Below are 19,031 nucleotides of genomic sequence, written 5' to 3' on the forward strand. Positions count from 1 at the left end.
GATGAATTGAGACGAGATTAGACTTGTCAGGCTGCATATGTACGCTCAGCCAAAGGGCCTCATCCTCTTTTCACACTATAGACATTGAAGCAACCCAGAAACCGCCCAATGTACAGAATGCCACGATGGACTTGGGTGACACAGGAATAGATGAGGGAAAAAATGGCTGCCACTCCTGGAGTGCAGCATTATTTCAGAATTTATTTGGTCGGTATACTCAGAATCCACCGCTTGAAGAGTCAGTTCCTCTTCTTTGTAATCTGGAACAACTATATGATGCACCGATGATTCTGAGGCAACAGGGCGGAGGTGAACGATTTGACAGTCCTACAGCATCGGGTAAATCAGTTTATTTTAATATTCAGCACTGATAGGGCATATTCTGCCTATTCTTGTTGATTAGGATCATGTGTCAAGCGTTTGCTTGGAGACCCAACTAGCCAACTCAAATGAAACACACCTGGTTCACTCATCAGTAAAGTTTAGGTCACAACTTAAAAGCAATGTCACTAACTGTCCAACTGATTTAAAAAGTGTATTTTAATTAAAGAAAACAGTCAAGCCCCGAAAATATTTTTAAACTGTATGACACATAATGAAGACTGGAGCCTCCGAAGACAAGAGGAAGGCTGCAGAGGGTAATAGGCAGAGATTTGACAGACTTTATGTCAATCGAGCTTTATTCCATATTAGGATTATTGTAATAGGATCACTGTTGAACCTTCTGGGAAGATACAAATTCATTTTTGCAGGGTATTCTGTCGAGTTGGAGAGATTTAAAAAAAATCACAGCTGACTTTAACAGCGTCAGTAATCATCTTCATGTAACTGATGAGAATGTTTGTAACATATTGAATAGGCAGGTTGATTTTTGATTGAATTGTAGCTTTACCCAGTCGTAACCCTGGGAGGATATACCCATCATAGAAACATATATGTATTTTTGGTTCTTTGTTGCAAACTAACTTTAAGTGGGCAAAAAAAATACTAAAATGAAGTTTGGTTCGATTCATGATTTTAAGAAAAAAATTACAAAAACATAATTGAAATTTATATATATTTTTACGAATTAATGTGCAAGGCAGTTGAGCAAGAATAGTACCTGCACCATCTGCAAGGCTGTCATTGTTATGCATATGCAAACATTATTTAATACAGCTATAGCCTGTCAGTGCCAGATGCTTCAACTTAACAGAGCACGGACATCCACTTTGACAATCAGTCAGTTTCAGCACAGATAGTAAAAAAAAAAGTGTGCACACTGATTCATCTGCTCATGCTGTTTGTGTGCCCTCAGTCTGGCATCTTCAGACAGGTGGCGAGCTAATATTAGCACAGGCTGAAGAAGCCAGAGCAAGCTAGCCATCTGAAGTCGGGAGACACCTGGAGTCAGTGCAGTTCCATAATAAAATGTTCTAGTCATGCCACAGTCTGCAGGACTGTCAAGACTAAAGGCAGCTATTGTAGCCAGCGGTTTATTGATGGAAAATAACCTTTTTGTGCAGATTGTAATACCTCTGTTTTCACCATGTGAACAGAAATTCGAGTTGATTCAATGTATTGCCATACTTTTGTAAGCAAGATATGTCAGGGAGTACTTGCCAGACTGTCATCAAATTCGAAATACATATTCAATGTCCCCAGAGGATGATTTCTAATAATCCTCGTGACCCACTGACCTTTCATTTAACACTACCACCAGGCCAACATTTCCATTTGATCAGGACTTGAGCATCACAAGGATTCAGAAAGAAAAGATATTTGGACATATTCATGAGTTTATTATGGAGAATATATTGAGAAGTGTTTGTCAGTAATTCTAACTTATTATCTGTTTATAGCCTCCACTTATGGGAGTCAGCAGCAGGAGTTATAGTTTTTGATGAATACACTAACAAACACTTGCATATGCTTCCTATTACATGATAAAATGTTATTATGGAGTGTTATAAACCAGTTATTTAATAGTTGTGTACTGCTTATAAAGGCTGTTACCATTAATCTGTCTGAGGAAATCAACCTTTTAGGTTGTAAATTCATGGCGATCCTACAATTGTGGAGAACCACTGTGTTGTTGGTGGTGATGGAGGCCGTGAGCCTCATCCCACAATTGATTGTATTTACCATAAGTCCTCCAGACTCAAAGAGCAGCTCAATCAGATACCATGGTTGCTCCATCGGCCACTGCTTTCCCATCCTCATCGCACTGCAGCCGGATAAATGTGGGAATATCCACAAGGAAATATCACTTATTATAACTCCAATCAACCCAAGAAATGACTGCAAACATCTCATTCAAAAGGGATAAAGGCCTGCTGGACAGATCCTGTCTCCTGACTGAGCAGCAGAGGCCTCAACAAGCACAACTTAAAACAAATGAACTGTCGTTATATTCCTCCACTGCACTGCTGCATGGATTCACCCCAATAATTACCAACATGAAAACACAAGTTCGGATTAAAAAATTAATTGTCACAAATTATCAAGTAGAAGTCAATTAAAGGGGCCTTAGTGAAGCATCAATGTAGGTTATCAAAGCAGCAGCAGGGATCATAAAGCAGCAGGCAGTAGGAGCAGATAGGAGACGTTGGACAAAAGGCTCTCAGTCACTGCTGGACCCGAAAATCAATATGTTGCTGTTAGTCACCACTGTTCTCTCTAGTTAACACCTGTAGATTACATGGAAACCCCTTTATCTTACAATTCTCCACACCAGCACACACACAGAATAAGATATCTTGACGGCGACTGGCCAGACACACTTAAAAAATACGGTATAGATGAACACGGCTGCCTCTAGGGGGCTGTTATTTTTTATTTATCTGCTTTCCTAAGTGTTTTTGGTAGTTGTGAGTGGGAGAATGCGTCACACTGAAGCCAAGTAGTGTGCACAATCTGGTGACACACTAATTAGCGATGATCTAGGTGAAACGCTAGCTGCGTTAGCGTGTGTATAGGTGTCTGTGGGCGATACACACAGTTTGAGGGAGCAGTCTGACAGCTGCTTTGCCTCAAGCTTAAAGCTAATTTAAGAATAGAATGGCCCACTAAGTTAAACAGAAAGGGCAGCTCAGTCATGTTGACTTGATTGCTCAGTCTCACTGATATCCTGTTACATGTAAAAATGTGAATAATGATGCTCATGATGCTCTTTTTTAAAATCTAGAAGAAAAAAAAAGAAAAGAAGAGGAAACAGAAAAGGCTGTTGCAAAGATGAAAACAATACATAAAAGCATGTCTTGAGGGGCGCAATTTAAAAGGAGATTTACTGGATAACATTGAATTAACTAGCTTACGTTCCTCAGGCAGGCACGTTCAACCCTACCCCCCCCCAGCAAAACTGCAATCACCTTTATTCTTTATTGTTGACTCAAGAGTGAGAAAGAGTGAACAGAGCCCGAGGATCCCCGGCTGACAGGAAAGCCAAAAGTCTGAATGTAGCCACGGGCCAGACGTTGCTTTAGCCTACTTTAAATGTGATCATTGAGAAGTGATGACAGCGAGCCAAGCGCCCCAACAATATCTCACGAGTTTACATCATGCTTCAGCCCCTAGTTTGAAGGAGATGCACTGGTGCATTAAGTGGCAATGCTCTGCTCGGTGTTTTCAAAAGGTATCGCATTTGTCTGAGGGCTCCCAAGTAATACACCGTCGATGTGTGTCTCGTGTTCTCGATGTGGATGTGTTATGAACATTTCGCTGGCAAAAGTGCAAGTCTGACTAATTCATTACCAAGCAAATCCCTCTCCCTTTATGTGGAGAACGTCTTGATAGGACTTGTGGTGAGTTGGTGAAATAAAAAGCCATAAAAGCTTTGGGGGATAGGCTACTTTACAAATCACTAAAATTATAATAATATTATAATAATGCCTGGGGAGACATATTCCAAACTCACTGTTGAGCAAAGGCCTGCATTGTAAATTTATAATAAATGCCACTAGGTGCCCTGAGACTCTGTAAGAATCAGATGTATTTAAGAACACACCTGGCAACCTAACATTATAGTTTACTGTTGCCGAACAAATTCATTTTAGCTGAAAGTATTCTGTAATATATAATTCTGTTTTCTCTATTTCATAGCTTTATTTTAACATCGTCAACTTTACTACAACACTTATTTTGTCTAAAAGTCTTGGTCTCTGGATTGATAGCGTCAAATCAAATCGGTGCTTTCCAAAATAGATAACAGAGTAGTTGATTTATATATAATTAAGGTTAAGGTTCATTCAACAACTTCTGCCCAGAGACAGTTCTAATGTAATTCCTGCTTTATTACAACTTTGGGCACTGTAAGTTCTACCCACTCACAGCACAAGTGAAGAAGGTTTGTGATCACACAAAGAGGAGGTGAACGTGTGCAGTTGTGAGGGTGTATGAAAAGAGTGATAGGTCAAGGTGAGGAAGGAGGAGAGGATGGCATAAAAAGAGGCGAGGGGAAGTAGAGAGTAGGGACCATCGGTATGAGAGATAGAGGGAGAAGCTGTCATGGCTAAAACAGAGGCAGGTGCAGGCAAGCAGGGGTGACATGTGTGGTTAAGTGGTTTGTTAAATGTCAAGTTAAAGCTCATCATCCTGTAATCCCCCTTTCTTAAAGCTCCACCACACTGATAGTTCGTGAAGATGATACATACTTACAGCATATGCAAGGGACTTTAAACACAATATCTAGTTTTCCATCCATGACCTCATTCTTACTGCACAGGAACAATGACACGGACACGAAACATAATGTAATAACAACACATTATAAAATGACACTTTCACAGCCACCTTGACATCTAGCCCCAAAACTCCTCGGTTGTCTTGTCTTTACGTTTAGGATCGATGTCCGGCTGCATCGTTCTACAATTGGGATGTTATGTACAAAACCGGGCTCTGAGCAAACGCGTCCCTGAAGCTGAAAATCAGCGCTGACAGCCATTGTTTCATTTCACATCAAATGTGCCCGAGTGACATCGAAACACGTCACTGTCCCAGTACTTTCTTATTGCACTGTACATATTTTCAAACAGCCAGTCTGCCATCAAGTTTCCCTCGCAACTCATTTCAAAGCAATTAAATTTCAGTCGTGTCAAAAGAGAAGTCGCTTGGCTGTTTGCTGAGGTTTAATAAGCCACAGTTGGGAAAGAAAAGATCTGTTTCTAGGAGGCAATAATCTTGACTTATCTGAACAAGTACAGTATGTTATTGCGCCTTTTCTTAATCCATGAAATATTCTCTAATTTACTGCAGGGCTTCATTGGATTCAATGCAAAAGCTTAAGTTTTGTAGAGCAGAGAAACTATCAGGTTATATAATTAATAAAACAGTAAAAATATAACAAATTTTCAATGAAAAGCTGCGATTAAACATCTCCTGCCAGCTATGATACGTAATGAAGCTTCATCATCAACATTGATTTTATGGTGCAAATGACAGACCCACATGATAGTGGGTGCATTTATGTCTGCACTAATAGCACTGTATACTAATTAAGACATTAATCCAGTTGTTGCAGTTGTCATATTAACACTTGTCTGTCTATATGTCAACAGGAGAGAAACCTGGTTAAAATACTTCAGCTCTTAATATTTGTTTTCTTAAACGTGTTCACGTGTCAAAAGGAACACTAGGGGGGTGATTTAAAGTTTAAAATTTAAAGTTTGTTCACAGTTTGTTCACATTTTGGGAGTGAATTAAACATACCCCTGCTGCGTGAAATCGCTTTAATTTGAACTGTGTATATGCTTAATTGAACTATTATCATCTCTGTTGTCACAGAAACCAGCAGGCCTTTGCACTGTTCCTATCATGCAATCAAAACAAGACCGGCCAGTTATGTTCCGAAAATGACGTCTAAAATGTGATTGTTTTGGGATGTTTTTAAGTCCCGTTTTGCATAAATAAATCCCAAGCATCCACTTACATTTGTGTGTTGTTAAAATGTACTGCAAATTAGGCAAATTAGGTATTTTGTTACCTGTTAGCCCCCAACCCTCAGTAGACGGTGCAATCTGCTTTAAGGAGCATCCTGGGAGCGAGTGTCTGAGAGACACATGTCAGCCACACCTGCTTCGTTCTTACATAAGATCATGTGAGCACAAAGAAACACTAGGCTAGAAAAAGGACACATGGCTGACACTTAAACACTACGCACATGACATTTACACAATAATACTCATTATTACAGGAGTGTACAGTCAGGGGTGGGGGGGGTGGGGGGGGTGGTATTTGTGGTGGTGGGGACATGGGACAAGCAGTTAGAGTCTGGATACTGCACCAGTGTGGGCAGGTAAGGAGAAGAAGTGGTGTGAGATTTAAGATGAAGTGGCCCGAGTTACACCAAAAAAGGTGGGAACACGGAGTTATATTAGTGACAAAGAGTGATATGTAGATGTAATGAGACAAAAAGACTGCAGCGCACCTTCGGATGTATCTGTTAAGGTTCATGGACAATGACAGGTGGGAATGAAGGGGAGATACCTGGACAAGTAAAACTAAGGGAACGATCATTTGAGTAGAGAAAAATGTGAGGCTGAGCTAAGGTATGAATATATATTTTTTAATGAATCAGAATGATTTAAGTCTATTGTGGAGAGATTTGTCCAACCTTTTCTACGTTTACTTGGTAATAGCAAAGCTACAGCGTCTTTTTGTTGAAACAAGAACATGGGATAGACTTTGTTTTAAGTGGCAGAGCTATCAAACATATTCAATCTAATTTATGTTTTCCATTTAAGACTGGAAGTTGCGCAGCATTATTTGCTGTATTTAGGGGTTCTGAACTTGTCTGGCCATTCGCTGCATGGCGAGAAATGGGAGTCGGAGCACCACTATCACACGCGGCTAGCGTTGTTACGCTACTACGCGACTTTAGCCCTGAACTTCCACTTCAAATGCATTTCAATTCGCTTGGAATAATCATTTCTGCAACATTTTCACTCGATGTACAATTTCACAAAAATGAATCATAAACAATCATTTTAATTATTGCCCAACCCACACAAACACCCTATTTGCCATTTGAGAATCACCTTGGCAACAGTAATGTTTACAGCAGCCATCACCTTGGCTCCTATAATCACTATCCTATTCAAACCGTTGTCAACAAAGCTTTTCATAATGAAAGGTAGGTCTGTGCTATACAGCACTGCATATCAGACTATGTCCAGATGAACAACTTGAGGGAGGCCACACACTTTATATTGTTTAATATTGAATAAAAGCCTGGTTTATGTATGCCTTTGTTCAAATATGTTATTATAAGAAGACCATTTGCAAAATGTTGAATAAAATAGGAACAGCCTATTCACATAATGACGTCTATTTTGGGGGTCGGACCCTTTGTAGATCTGCACGTTATGTTTTCCACTGATGCAGACAGATGGCGTTTTTCAGAGCTTAAAGTTATTTTGAAAGTTCTAAAAATAAAATCCCATTGTGTCTTCTTGCAGGGCCACCTGGCAGTCTATAACTTCCTCAAGTATCATCAGTCTACTGATGTATTTGGACAGATATAGTGATATGTGTGTTGTCAGTGCTGGCCAGCCCTTTCTTAGAGAGAACTCCTCACCAGATACCTCCGTGTAAAGTATTTTTATTCGGTTAAAATGTTTAATTGTCCAATATAATAGATATCGTGCATGAGAGAGTTAAGCGGTACAATGACTTGAGCTCCACGGAGTTGAAAGAATTGAGTGGGGATGCTGAGTTTATTATTTTTGCTACGATTACACCAACATCTTCCTTTTTCATGGTTTAATTCTTATCGTTGTTATTCTCCAGCCATTTGGTTTCCATGCTTTTGTTTGTTTAGTTTGTGTTCTTTTGTTGGTTTAGTTTGTGTCCTTTACTGCTGTTAAAATACGGCTCCCTAACTGCTGTAGTAATACAGTGTAGTCCAGATGTGTTCCGAGTATCCAAACAAATTAATAATTAAAATGTTTTCAGAAAGGCTGGGACAACCTGCAGTGTTTCTCCTCTTTGCCAATAGACTACCCATTTACTCAGAAAATAAACCAGAGGAGCTCTATCTGTGTAAATGCAGTGACTACCCCAATACCGTCAGGGGATCCCAGGGATAATAAAAACATTTCGTTTCATTGGTTTCTCTTTTCTTACTGTTGTTTGTTCAAAAAAGAAAAAGTGATCTTAGTCTGACATTTTGATGCACTTTTGAAAAACCAAGGGAAATAGAGACATAACATTTGCATTGTTCTTATTCGCAGAGCAGTCATTCCTTAAAATGTTAACTCAAAGTTTGAGGTTGCCTCACCAAACCTGCCTCTTGAGTTAATAAAAAGGCAAATGTTTATTTTCAGCTCCATGCTTTTCCCTAACCATAAACTGATAATCCTTAAGATTTTCATAAAATCAAAGCCCGTTTTTAAAGTGTTCATGGTCGGCACTTGTCTGCACTAACCACTCAATAGCATTAAGCTGCACCTGCTGTTACCAGGGTAAACAAATCAACCAAGTCGACAAATATTAAGCATTACAACGTTAAGTGTTACTTACTGTATTTTAACCATAGTCTCTTTGCTTTAACCACAGTTTTTTTTCTGCCCTGAACCACAGGCTTCTGTAGTTGCCGTATGCTGATATAGTAGAAAACAAGCATTTTTAAATTGCTGACATTAGATGAAAAAAACTCCCTGAAGGTACTGTAATCAAGGGACGTTCCTGACCAAGATCCCTATTTGCAATGTACTTTCCTTTATATCCTTCGGAACGCATCACCACACAGTGTGCTTTACATCTACAACGTCTGAAAACATGCAAAGTGATGATGGCTTAAAATAAGGAAGGGGGATCTACAGTACTATTTGAGATGCAACACATACTGTAGATCATGTGTTATTACACTCTGGCATAAATCAATGGATACACAGGGCAAATCAATTATAATTTCAATAGTTTGTCTATAGCCATAATAAAGGCCCTTCTAAACTTGTGTACGTGGGGACATTGTACAGCCGGGATAAGGAAGGAGCTGTCGCTGTTAATTGGGGATCTAGATGCACGCCATAAGGGAAACCTTGGTTTTGAAATAGAGGATCAATCACAAATGGAAACCTAAAGAAACCATATGCTGTGAGTGTGAGAGTTAGCAGGTGCGCTATGTTGGACCACAGACATAATAATGGGTCATCATAATAATGGGTAATAACCCATATATCGTCATGCAGCTGCAGCCCTACAGCTCCACACTGCTCATCTGTTCCTGGAGGGGAGAAGGACACCGGCTCCCTTTTCCAGCCAGAAGAGTTCAGCAACACGTCCTGGAACATAAGCCTGCTTCATTGTCTCACACTGGGGGAGTTTTGACTCAGGATCATCATTCATTTGAGTAAATACATACAGTTTACTTTGGCACGCTATTCAGGCTGCCACAACACAAAACGACTGCGGAAATTTAAACGTTGCCTTAAGAGGACTGTCACGTTCAGTGGACAGCGTGCCTTGACCGATGGGCTGGCTGCGTTGATGATGCGTCCGTTGCCTTAAGTAGAGCGCTGAGACCCGCTGTGTGTGATGGATTGCTGCTGAAATGATTTGTATGCCCGAAAGTGTCGAGAGGTTTCCCTGTGCTCCGAAGATACTGCTCTGAGCTCAGCTGACTAGAAGGCGGTGCATGTCATTTGGGTTGCAGTGTCACTCCAGAAAATATAAGACTTTATAGCTAACGTGAGATTTCACCGACACAGCGTTTGCATGATATTTGATCGTTTGGCCTCTTTCATGTACTAATCTATACATTTTCTATTTGACAGGAAAAATACAATGTGCCGGGTAAAATATTTCAATAAAAAGTAGACAGCAACATATCGTCAGCACCATTTGTTTAAATAAGCTGACACTGAGACCTCAAAGTCAAATTAGACATCATGCCTCAACTAAGCCTGACAGCTGAATATGAAAACGAGTCCAAAACACAACATAAAAGGAAGGATTGTTAATTAATTGCCAGAATGCTAATTGCCACACCTTTGAGGTCAGGGCTTTTCAAACGCGGACTCCTGTTGTAGAGGAAAGGAGCATCATGTTGGTTCAGGTAGGGCACTGGGTTCCTGCATGCCATCGGCTGATCAGTATCAACTGACTCTTACAAACACCTTTCAGATTAAAACGAGGTCATTAGGCGGTCTCGATAATTCGACGAGCACACACTCTCGCTCCTGTGATTATACGCTGATTCTGTTTCGGGGTCGTACGCCACACGGACCCTCCCATGCTGCTCGGATTCATCTGTTGAGCGGCCGGAAATGCAGAGCATTTTCCATCAAGTGCATCTGGACATCTATTTGCAACAAATTGTCCTGAATACTTTGATGCAAGTGTCTGACTGAACTGCCTGACATTTTGCAAGAGCACTGCACAAAGTAGTGGTTTTGGCAGTCCACAACATAACCCCTCGGTTACATACTAGACTTCACTAAAACTGGTCTTCAACAAGTTCAAGTGATTTGACGGAGAGCTGGATATGATAAAAAATATGGCTTGGGGGACGCTATGATGTTGTATTTACACTGGGCATTCATTTAGTACAACATAGTTTGTATGTATACACAGCAGGCATGAAATAAAATCCAATAAAGATTTCACATTGTATTGAAGCAACCAACCAGCCATTATTCATGAGGCCGAGCACAGGGGAAATAAAATGAAGCTCTGAGAGATAAATAACAAAACAATTCATTTTTTCATAATAAAAACTGAAAATCTGATTTTATTATCAAAATTGAAAAAAAAATTAAAATTACAATTAAAGTGAGAATTCACTGGAATTGATTTTGATTTGTGATTTAATTTTTTAATGCAGTCCCATAATAGCAGAAATCTAATGTTGCTTTCATAATATAATAACTTATAACACATTCCATGCTTAATTACAATGTCTTATGCAAAAATAAAGGTTAAAGGGGTCGTAGAAAATACAGTAAATTAGCCAATTTGATTGTGTCGGAGAAACATTTCTTTATTCTTAAGATGATATGGGACCGAGTGCTCCCCCTTCATATTACTGTCCAGGTAAATCCGTTTTAATCTGCATTGACGCTGCTGGGCCGAGCTTTTATCTAGCTCCTCTTCGTTCTTCCACTCGTACCAGCCTACTAATCCTGCAACTGTCTGTGTAACTTGCAGACCAACCGTTTGCACTGCTGAAAAACATTAAGGTTTACTGCCTTCAAACTAGAGGTCTTGGCCTTTTGAGAACAGAGCAACCCTGGTATTTCCTGGTTCATTTGAACAGAACAGACACAAGGGCCGACAATGAGGTTCTATTAAGAGCAGTTCAGAATCCACAGCGTGTGACAATAGCTAAACCCAGATCAACAGAAATCACAAAACACCAAAACAGCTGATGTAATGTAACACACCGCAGTACACCCAACCCACTTGTTTTTTTGCACAGGGCTTCAACAGAGCAGCGACTTTGACGTTTTGTTAAATAAGGTCAAGTACGGTGCTTTAGTTTTATTTTGCAACACCAAATATTTTCATTCAATCAACAAAAAAAAAAGTTGTTGTTGTAATTTTCATATTTAAATTCATTCTGCATTCAAAGTTTGTGGTGTTACCTTTTGCAGTGATGTGTCACAGCTTACCATGTTTGTGGCCACTGCTATCGCTGTCCGAGTCTGGTTCTGAGGTGGATGCCTCAACTTTGGACAACAGGGTACAAATCTGTCATTATACACTGTGAATGTACTCCTCTGCGACTTGTCTTTGCACCTTTCTGATAGCATGACACAACACTTCCATGAAGACAAAATGCCCACCCTTTTCGATGTCAATGGTACAATTTGAGAAGCCTGATCAGACCCCAGTACTTTTCAGAGTATTATTAATTTCTGTGCTTGTCAGTCTTTGCCTCAGATCTATGTCTTAAAATGTCTGCTGAGTACGTTGTCTAACATCTTACCTCCAGCTGCTTTAACTTTCGGTTTATGTAACAAGGATTAAAAAAATTCATAGCCAGTGACTGCACATAGATGCAGTCTTTTTTTAATTTATTTCCAGTACGTATGTTAATCTTTACTCATATTTTGTCCCTAATTGCGTCCTCAGCTTTACAGTACAGTAGCTACACTGGGTTTCTACAAGGCACTGAGTGCATTGCCATTCACAAGACTGGAAGGACATACTGTGTGGGTTTTGTTTTTTTCCACTGGGCGACACTTCACTCCTGCACTAGAGGTAAAGAGTTGTTGGGGGCATGGTTATTAACATTTCCTTCAGCGCCGTATGTCATTAGGCATTAAAGTTCCTCACTGTATCCAAAGCCAATGAAAGTAGCATTAGCTATCTTCATACTGCAACATTAACCGGCTATTATGCTCCCATCTGCAAATGTAGAAACTATGACATTTAATTAATTAAAATCGGGCTACCGCCCCAATACATCACATAGGCCGCATTTCAAACTGCATATCGGCCCAATTCATGTCAACACTGCCCACACCTTTCTAAAGAGCACCAGCTGCTTAATGTGTGTGCTGTGTCATAAGCAAGGTTTAATTATGATCAGTGCAGTTCAATGACAAACTACCACTGCTTGAAAATAACCTCTTTTTTTTTTTTTTTTTTTAAGAGCACATGCCACGCCATATTTGAATGCCAGTTCAAGCTTCTGTATCACTGCCCACAACATATCAGAGAACTAAGTGTTACAGCTGCTTAATGGATCATGTCTGATGAATTGAAGGGTGGAACTTTGCAATTCAGGAAAGGTCGCGTGTCTCGTTTTAATGGGCTTGCGTCTCTGCTGCTAATAAAAGACACATTAAATTACCAGATATTTTAATGGTGTTTTGTGCGCTATTCTTCGCAGACTTTGCAAGACAGGACAGCACTTATCCTGGTTTGTCTCAGTGACGAGTGCTACGTGATATTGTTCAGAGGTTACACGAGATGGTTACCATGGCATTTGCACATTGGCGCTTTCTCCAGCTTTACTTTGCTCACGGATAATGGGTCAGGTCAAGCTATTCTCCTGCTTTTCTCCCCCTTGGTCGTGACGTGACTGAGAGCTGGGTCATTTCAACCTCCCGTTTCTCTGACTTGACATCTTCACACAGAATTAAAATCTCCAAGCCTCCATCGCAGCAGATGCACCATTAACCCGGAACACAGTAAATGTTTAATGTAAAGATGCTGTAGCTTGGTGTGAAACTAGCCGGTCATAGAGAGGATGTATGGACCATAACAGCTGCCACGCATCCAAGCTGGTCAAATATTCGGCAATATGGGCTGGATTTTCATGCCGTTTGGGGCCTGGCTTTCTTGCCTCGAGACAATTGTGACTCAAACGCAACATAGCCATATGATGTGTCTGTTTTTGTGCTATAAGTGTGCAGCTTTCTGGACAGCAAGTCAATGGGACTTGTTGCCCGTGGAGCAGTGAGACTACAGGTTTAGTCCAATGCCAATGTCAGACATCTCAGTCCAAAAGACATTACAGATTTAGAAGAATGTTCTTGACACATATCTGAGGGCTCAGTGTAGTCCCACACTAAAACAATTGGAGAGCACAGCACACGAGGGCTCTCCTGTGGACTTTTTGAGCACTTGAAACACACTTTTTTTTTTAAAGTGCAAAATCCTGCAGTCTCTCCTTAAGGGACTGGCCCACAGATCATAGAGTTGTGACATGAAACACAGGAACAACAGGGGAACCTCAGAAGAAACCCCAGAAAAAGAGGAAACAAATAAAAAAATAAAAACTGAAATCATGGAAGGTGCTGGCATGGAGGCACAATCACAATTTCATACAGCAGTATTATGATTTGAACAGTACAAAGTGCAATCATTTTAAAGTATTCATTTATTCATAGGCCCTAACTTTAATGGCCAATCAAACACCCGGCCCTTGGTCATGGGATGCCAATTCCTTATCACTTAAATTTCCATTTCAATGTTTCAGCTGCATAGTGGACAATGTGATTGGATCACTATCACACCAAATTATCCTTTACCAGTTGTACCTCCAACCGCTCTCTGACTCACAGCCTGTTCTTACATTAAAATGATATGGCAAAGGCACTGTGAGTGCAACTGTATTATCAGAGAATATTTAATTATTTGAGAATACGTAAAAAAACACTTTTTTTCAATGCGGACTCTTTATGTTATGGCAGCATAATGATACTGTACAGCTCGTAAGGCTTTTGATATGAGGAGTTTATGAATACATGTACTTGGACTTTTTTTCACAGTGGAAGATTACCTGGTAGCAGCATCATTTGTAAGGACTGGGACATTGGTGTCTACAGTACTAAAAGTACTACATTTAAAATGGACAGTGATAAAAAGCAATGACTAAACCACAGACTTTGAAGTTAAACGCAAATAGACATAAATAAGATGAGGTAAAATACATAGGCACAATTGTAATAAAATAAAACTTTGATAAATCAGCATATTCATGTTTTTTCATGCATCTTTTGTGCGTAGATTGCCTCATTTAAACCTAGTAAAAAAAATCAACTATTAGGCTAATCCCACCTTTGTTTCTAGTCAGATGGCCACAGTAAAATGAAGAAACAAATTACACTTCAATTTACCATCACTTACCACTCAAATTGTATAAGGTACATCCTATGGCTTGGTGGGTAAGTGCAAGCAGCCTATGCCCTATACACAGCACCACCAGCCTGCTATCATACAGTAGGTCTTTATATTGACTCAATCTGTCTTGTTGACTCGGTGGAAAAGCAAATTGTGCTTATAAAACGGAAAAACACAGACTAAAGGGCCATTTCACCAACTACCAAATTCATAATTTAGATATTACATATATTGCTTTAAAGAATACTGTGTGCACTCCAATCCACGACCATGCACTGGGCCTTCAGTTAGCAGTTAAAAAATGTAATTAATCAGAATTACAATACTCTCAAAGCTGGGAAAGTGCAATACCACGGTTCCCTTTAAATGCTGGGCCTCGGTGATGGAAATAAGCCCTGGTATTTCACAAGGCTGCCTTCTCTCAGTATCAGATGAAGACTGCACGTAGACTACAAAACAACTTGACTTAAAACTCTGTCCTCAAGAAAGCTCTGGTTTTGATCATGTTTATGTAAGATAGAATATCACATTGAACACCATCCGATACTTCACCTTGCTCACCCAAACATACTTCATTTTAAACATTAAGACTAAACACATTTTGCTCTGGATTGAAAGTCTCCACTTCACGTTGTCATCCAATCCATTAGGCCGCCGTTCTTTCTGTTTTCATTAGGGCCCAAGCACTAACCTCGGTGCAGGCACCATACTGAAATGTGAGGAATTACTATCTCTGCCAATGAATCACCTTTTTTAGGGGCTTGATTGGCTCAAAAAATATAGCACACACATCACACGTGGTGAAAAATTTTATTTTATATTGTGTGTAGCAAAAAGGCTCAAAAGCATCCCACAAAGCCCCGAATTGAGGTTTCACCTACATGTATGAAATTTGGTCAGCAGACGTACCAAAAAGTCTGTTGAAGGTACACCGTAAACCTAATAGGAATTTGGCCATTTTATATTTAATGTGCACGTACATTGTCCAATCTGCCCCAATCATTGCCCTCAGCGTTCCTTTTTATTAGTGATGGGTTGCCCCCTGCCCCTACACGTAAGCCACGCCCCTTTTAGGACCCCTGAACCGTTTGTCGTCGACTCTTAAGGAAGGCATTATTGCGCTCGGCAGAAAGTTACCTTTTTATTTGTGTGGCTTATCTCCGCCCCCTACATTTTAGCCCCGCCCCCTTTCATAACACATTTAAACTGTTTAATTATATTTATCCTATTTAATTACTGACAGTTTGTTCCGACCCCTTCACTTTAACTGCGCCCTTTCAGAACTCATGAACCGCTGTGCCTGGCTGCATCGACCAGCTTCCCGCCAATAACACCCCGACATGCACAACGGTGCGATGACCCGATCAGCGCTGCTTGCAGCTTTAATTCCATTTATCTTGTCTATTTTCCCTCTGGAAACCAAGCGACGCTGGGCTCACCACAATATTAGCATCACTGGCCCGTTGCTGTAATTTATTGGATACAGTACGAAGGGAATGGTTGCAGTCACCGTATCTTTTCTGAGAAATAAAAACAATGCTGGAAGTTTTACTTGTTAAAGTACACGTATTCACTGTTAATCACACTGCACTACATCCTTGTGTAGCAAAGGATCACCCATCCATATAAAGCCACCCAATCTTCCTGGCCCTATGCGAGTGAATAACTAGACACAAAATGGATCAATTTCAGAAACAGATAATCAATTTATTATCTTGGAAACAATACAGGTTTTAAATGTTCCCAAAAGACTTTTCAATTGAGGGTTCTGGGAACATCTGTAGCAAAACCTTTGCTCTAATTTCTCTTCTATGTATAGACAACATTTGGATTAGGGCAAATGTATGGCATATACGAAGCCCATGCAAGTTTCAGAAGTCTTCAATCATGTTCTGTTCTATCTGAGTAGTGTCCAAATGCCATTAACCAGGTTGACATGACATCGGTGCAAGAGAGCGATCACAGCTATTCCAACAGCACATGAACAAGAGTAATGCCAAATTCTGCAAAAAGTCTACAAAATCACTTTATTGGTTTTCTGATGGATTTTAAATGTCATTCGTCCATAGCTAGAGGCCCCGAATCAGTGGGAGAAACACACTTATTCCCTCAAAATGAAAATATACCATTTCTCATCCACGACCTGTCAGAACAGAGGTCCTGTTGTCTGCCATTAACTGAGCACTGCCAAACCACCACTGAATATTAATGGAGCCTGTCCCTGGATCATCAGAGTGTGTGCATTTAATTCACAATCCTATCTGCATCTTCTAGGACACAGGCTATGTGTGTCTGTGTGAGTGTTTGTGCACAGTGTGTGTGTGTGTGTGTGTGTGTGTGTGTGTGTGTGTGTGTGTGCGCGTGTGTGTGTGTCTGTGTGGGTTTCTTCGAGAGGACATCTTCCGAGTTCAAGGCCTGTCACACACTTTGATTGACATTAGTTATATATTGTAGTATAGCAGCATGTGTGTCTAATTAAGCCATCAATACATGTAATAAAAGTATGATGAAAACAATCTATACCAAGGTAAACAGGACACCATTGGAGCCCAATAGAGAAGAGCAGCCAGTCTGACTGACAGCCTACATGATGAGTTGATTCCAATTATATCCCACGGACATCATCTAGTTAGCAGCGTGGTTAAAAAGACAGAATAACGACGTTGAAGGCACAAAGTCGGCTGATCACGCTAAAATGTGACGGCTTATCAACAGGCAAGGCCGATCGAAGGCTCCCGCTGAAAAGGGAAGAAAAGATGTGCTATAGCAACAAAGTGACACGGGGATTAACATTGAACTCTCATTCCCCCAATTGTGACAGTGCGTCAAGATGGATAACGTGCGCAATATGCGAAGTCACCAAAGCGTACATATTGCGCACACATAAAACCCATGATGGACAGAAAAATCTCCAGTCACGTTTTAGGAGGTGGTGGTGGACATACGGCTTACCTAAAAGACTCGATGCAAGCACTGGAATTGTGATGATGACGATGATGATGGCCCGTCCATCCAAACACGATTCTTCTTTTCTATCCTCTGCCGGCGTGTCGATGATGTTTTAACTAGGCCATTTCTTCCCTGATCGCAATTATTTCTCAGGAGGGTAGCGCGTCGCAGGTTTTCGCACATCAGTACACCTTCTCGGTGTCCGTCTTTCTCCGGCTTTTCCAAAAAAAGCACACCTCATACTGTCCCCTCCTCCTCCTCTCATCCCTCTCCGACAACACCCTGCTCTGTTCTTTATCCACAGATATTTGACTTTTATAATGTTGAGAGATGCAGCAGCGAGTGTGATTCAAACAGAGGAGGGGGGAGAGAGAAAAAAGCGCTCACAGTAAAATAAATGCGTAACGCTATAGCGTCAAGACTCTGCGCGTTGCCTCAAAAGTCAACGCAGTGATCTGTCCTCTTTTCCCCGTTTGTCCATGCTGATAATAATCCACGGTATCTGCCCCCCCAACACGCGGCACCGCGAGGGCCTTCACAAAAAAAAAAAAAGGATTGTTTGACTTCAAATGTGAAATAGCGCTCCAAAGACACCCCAGAAAAATAAGGTGTCCAATCTCTTCTTTTACGCGCTTGCGTGGTGCTCTCTCTTGGTTTCACTTGGTATCTGATGCTCTTCACAGAAAACGGAGGCTCAGGTTGAGAAACGGCGCGTGGATCTTCCGTTTAGCCTTCATGGTTTTAGAATAACACCATAAGTGCTTCAAATATTTGGATGCAGAGTTATTATTTTAAAGCCCGATGCCTGCGCTGAAGAGGATCCCACGACTCTCTCTCTCTCTCTCTCTCTCTCTCTCTCTCTCTCTCTCTCTCTCTGCGGTTTCATCGCCTCTCTCGCTCATAGGACACCACAGTATTTCAATCTCACAGCTAGTTGTCATGACGAGGAGGTGCGACGCATAATTCAATGAGCAGGCGCTTGCTCTGCTGAAATCGACATGTGAAAGGAATAAAAAAAAATAAAAAATCTGCACTTGAAACACCGGGTAGGGGTTTGCTTTGATTGTTTTTAGATGAGGATCTGCACCAGGCTGACGTCAGAATTTGTTTTCTTTCTTTTTGGCGCCACGCATCTGTGCATTTCACAACTGTTACATTATAAGATTGATTGATATGATTTATTTTTCTTTCACATGTCAATTTCAGCAGTCAGCCCTTGTTCATTTCAATATTTCAAGTCATGTAAACGCCTATTTATATTGATAACACTTATCATTTCCTGTATTTTGTAAGTTTTTAATAAATAAAGAGTGACTAAACCACCAAACTTCTTTATTTTCAGCTGAAAAACTATGTTAATGGGTATTTAGTCGTGGTGTTTATGGATTAAGATCTCGATATTTTAGTACAATATTTTAGTTACTACATATTGTGTTGTAAATATGCATAGAGACTGCTGGTTGAAACCCATTGCAATTGAATATTGCTATTGGCTGATCTGGAGGCAGGTGGCGTATATGGAGGCAGCTTTG

General features: G+C 40.5%; 1 protein-coding gene across 1 annotated transcript in view; it reads right to left on the reverse strand.

Annotated features, from left to right (window-relative positions):
• nlgn2b (neuroligin 2b) overlaps positions 1-18,368 on the reverse strand; it is a 56,152-nt gene extending 37,784 nt beyond the window's left edge. Inside the window, exon 1 of the mRNA XM_031856929.1 lies at positions 17,503-18,368. The gene's annotated coding sequence lies outside the window, so the exon portion shown is untranslated. The remainder of the gene's footprint in view (positions 1-17,502) is intronic.
• Between the last annotated feature and the right edge of the window lie 663 nt (positions 18,369-19,031).

This window comes from Anarrhichthys ocellatus, unplaced genomic scaffold, assembly GCF_004355925.1.
Source record: "Anarrhichthys ocellatus isolate YVR2014 unplaced genomic scaffold, GSC_Weel_1.0 scaffold18, whole genome shotgun sequence".
Lineage (NCBI taxonomy): Eukaryota > Metazoa > Chordata > Actinopteri > Perciformes > Anarhichadidae > Anarrhichthys > Anarrhichthys ocellatus.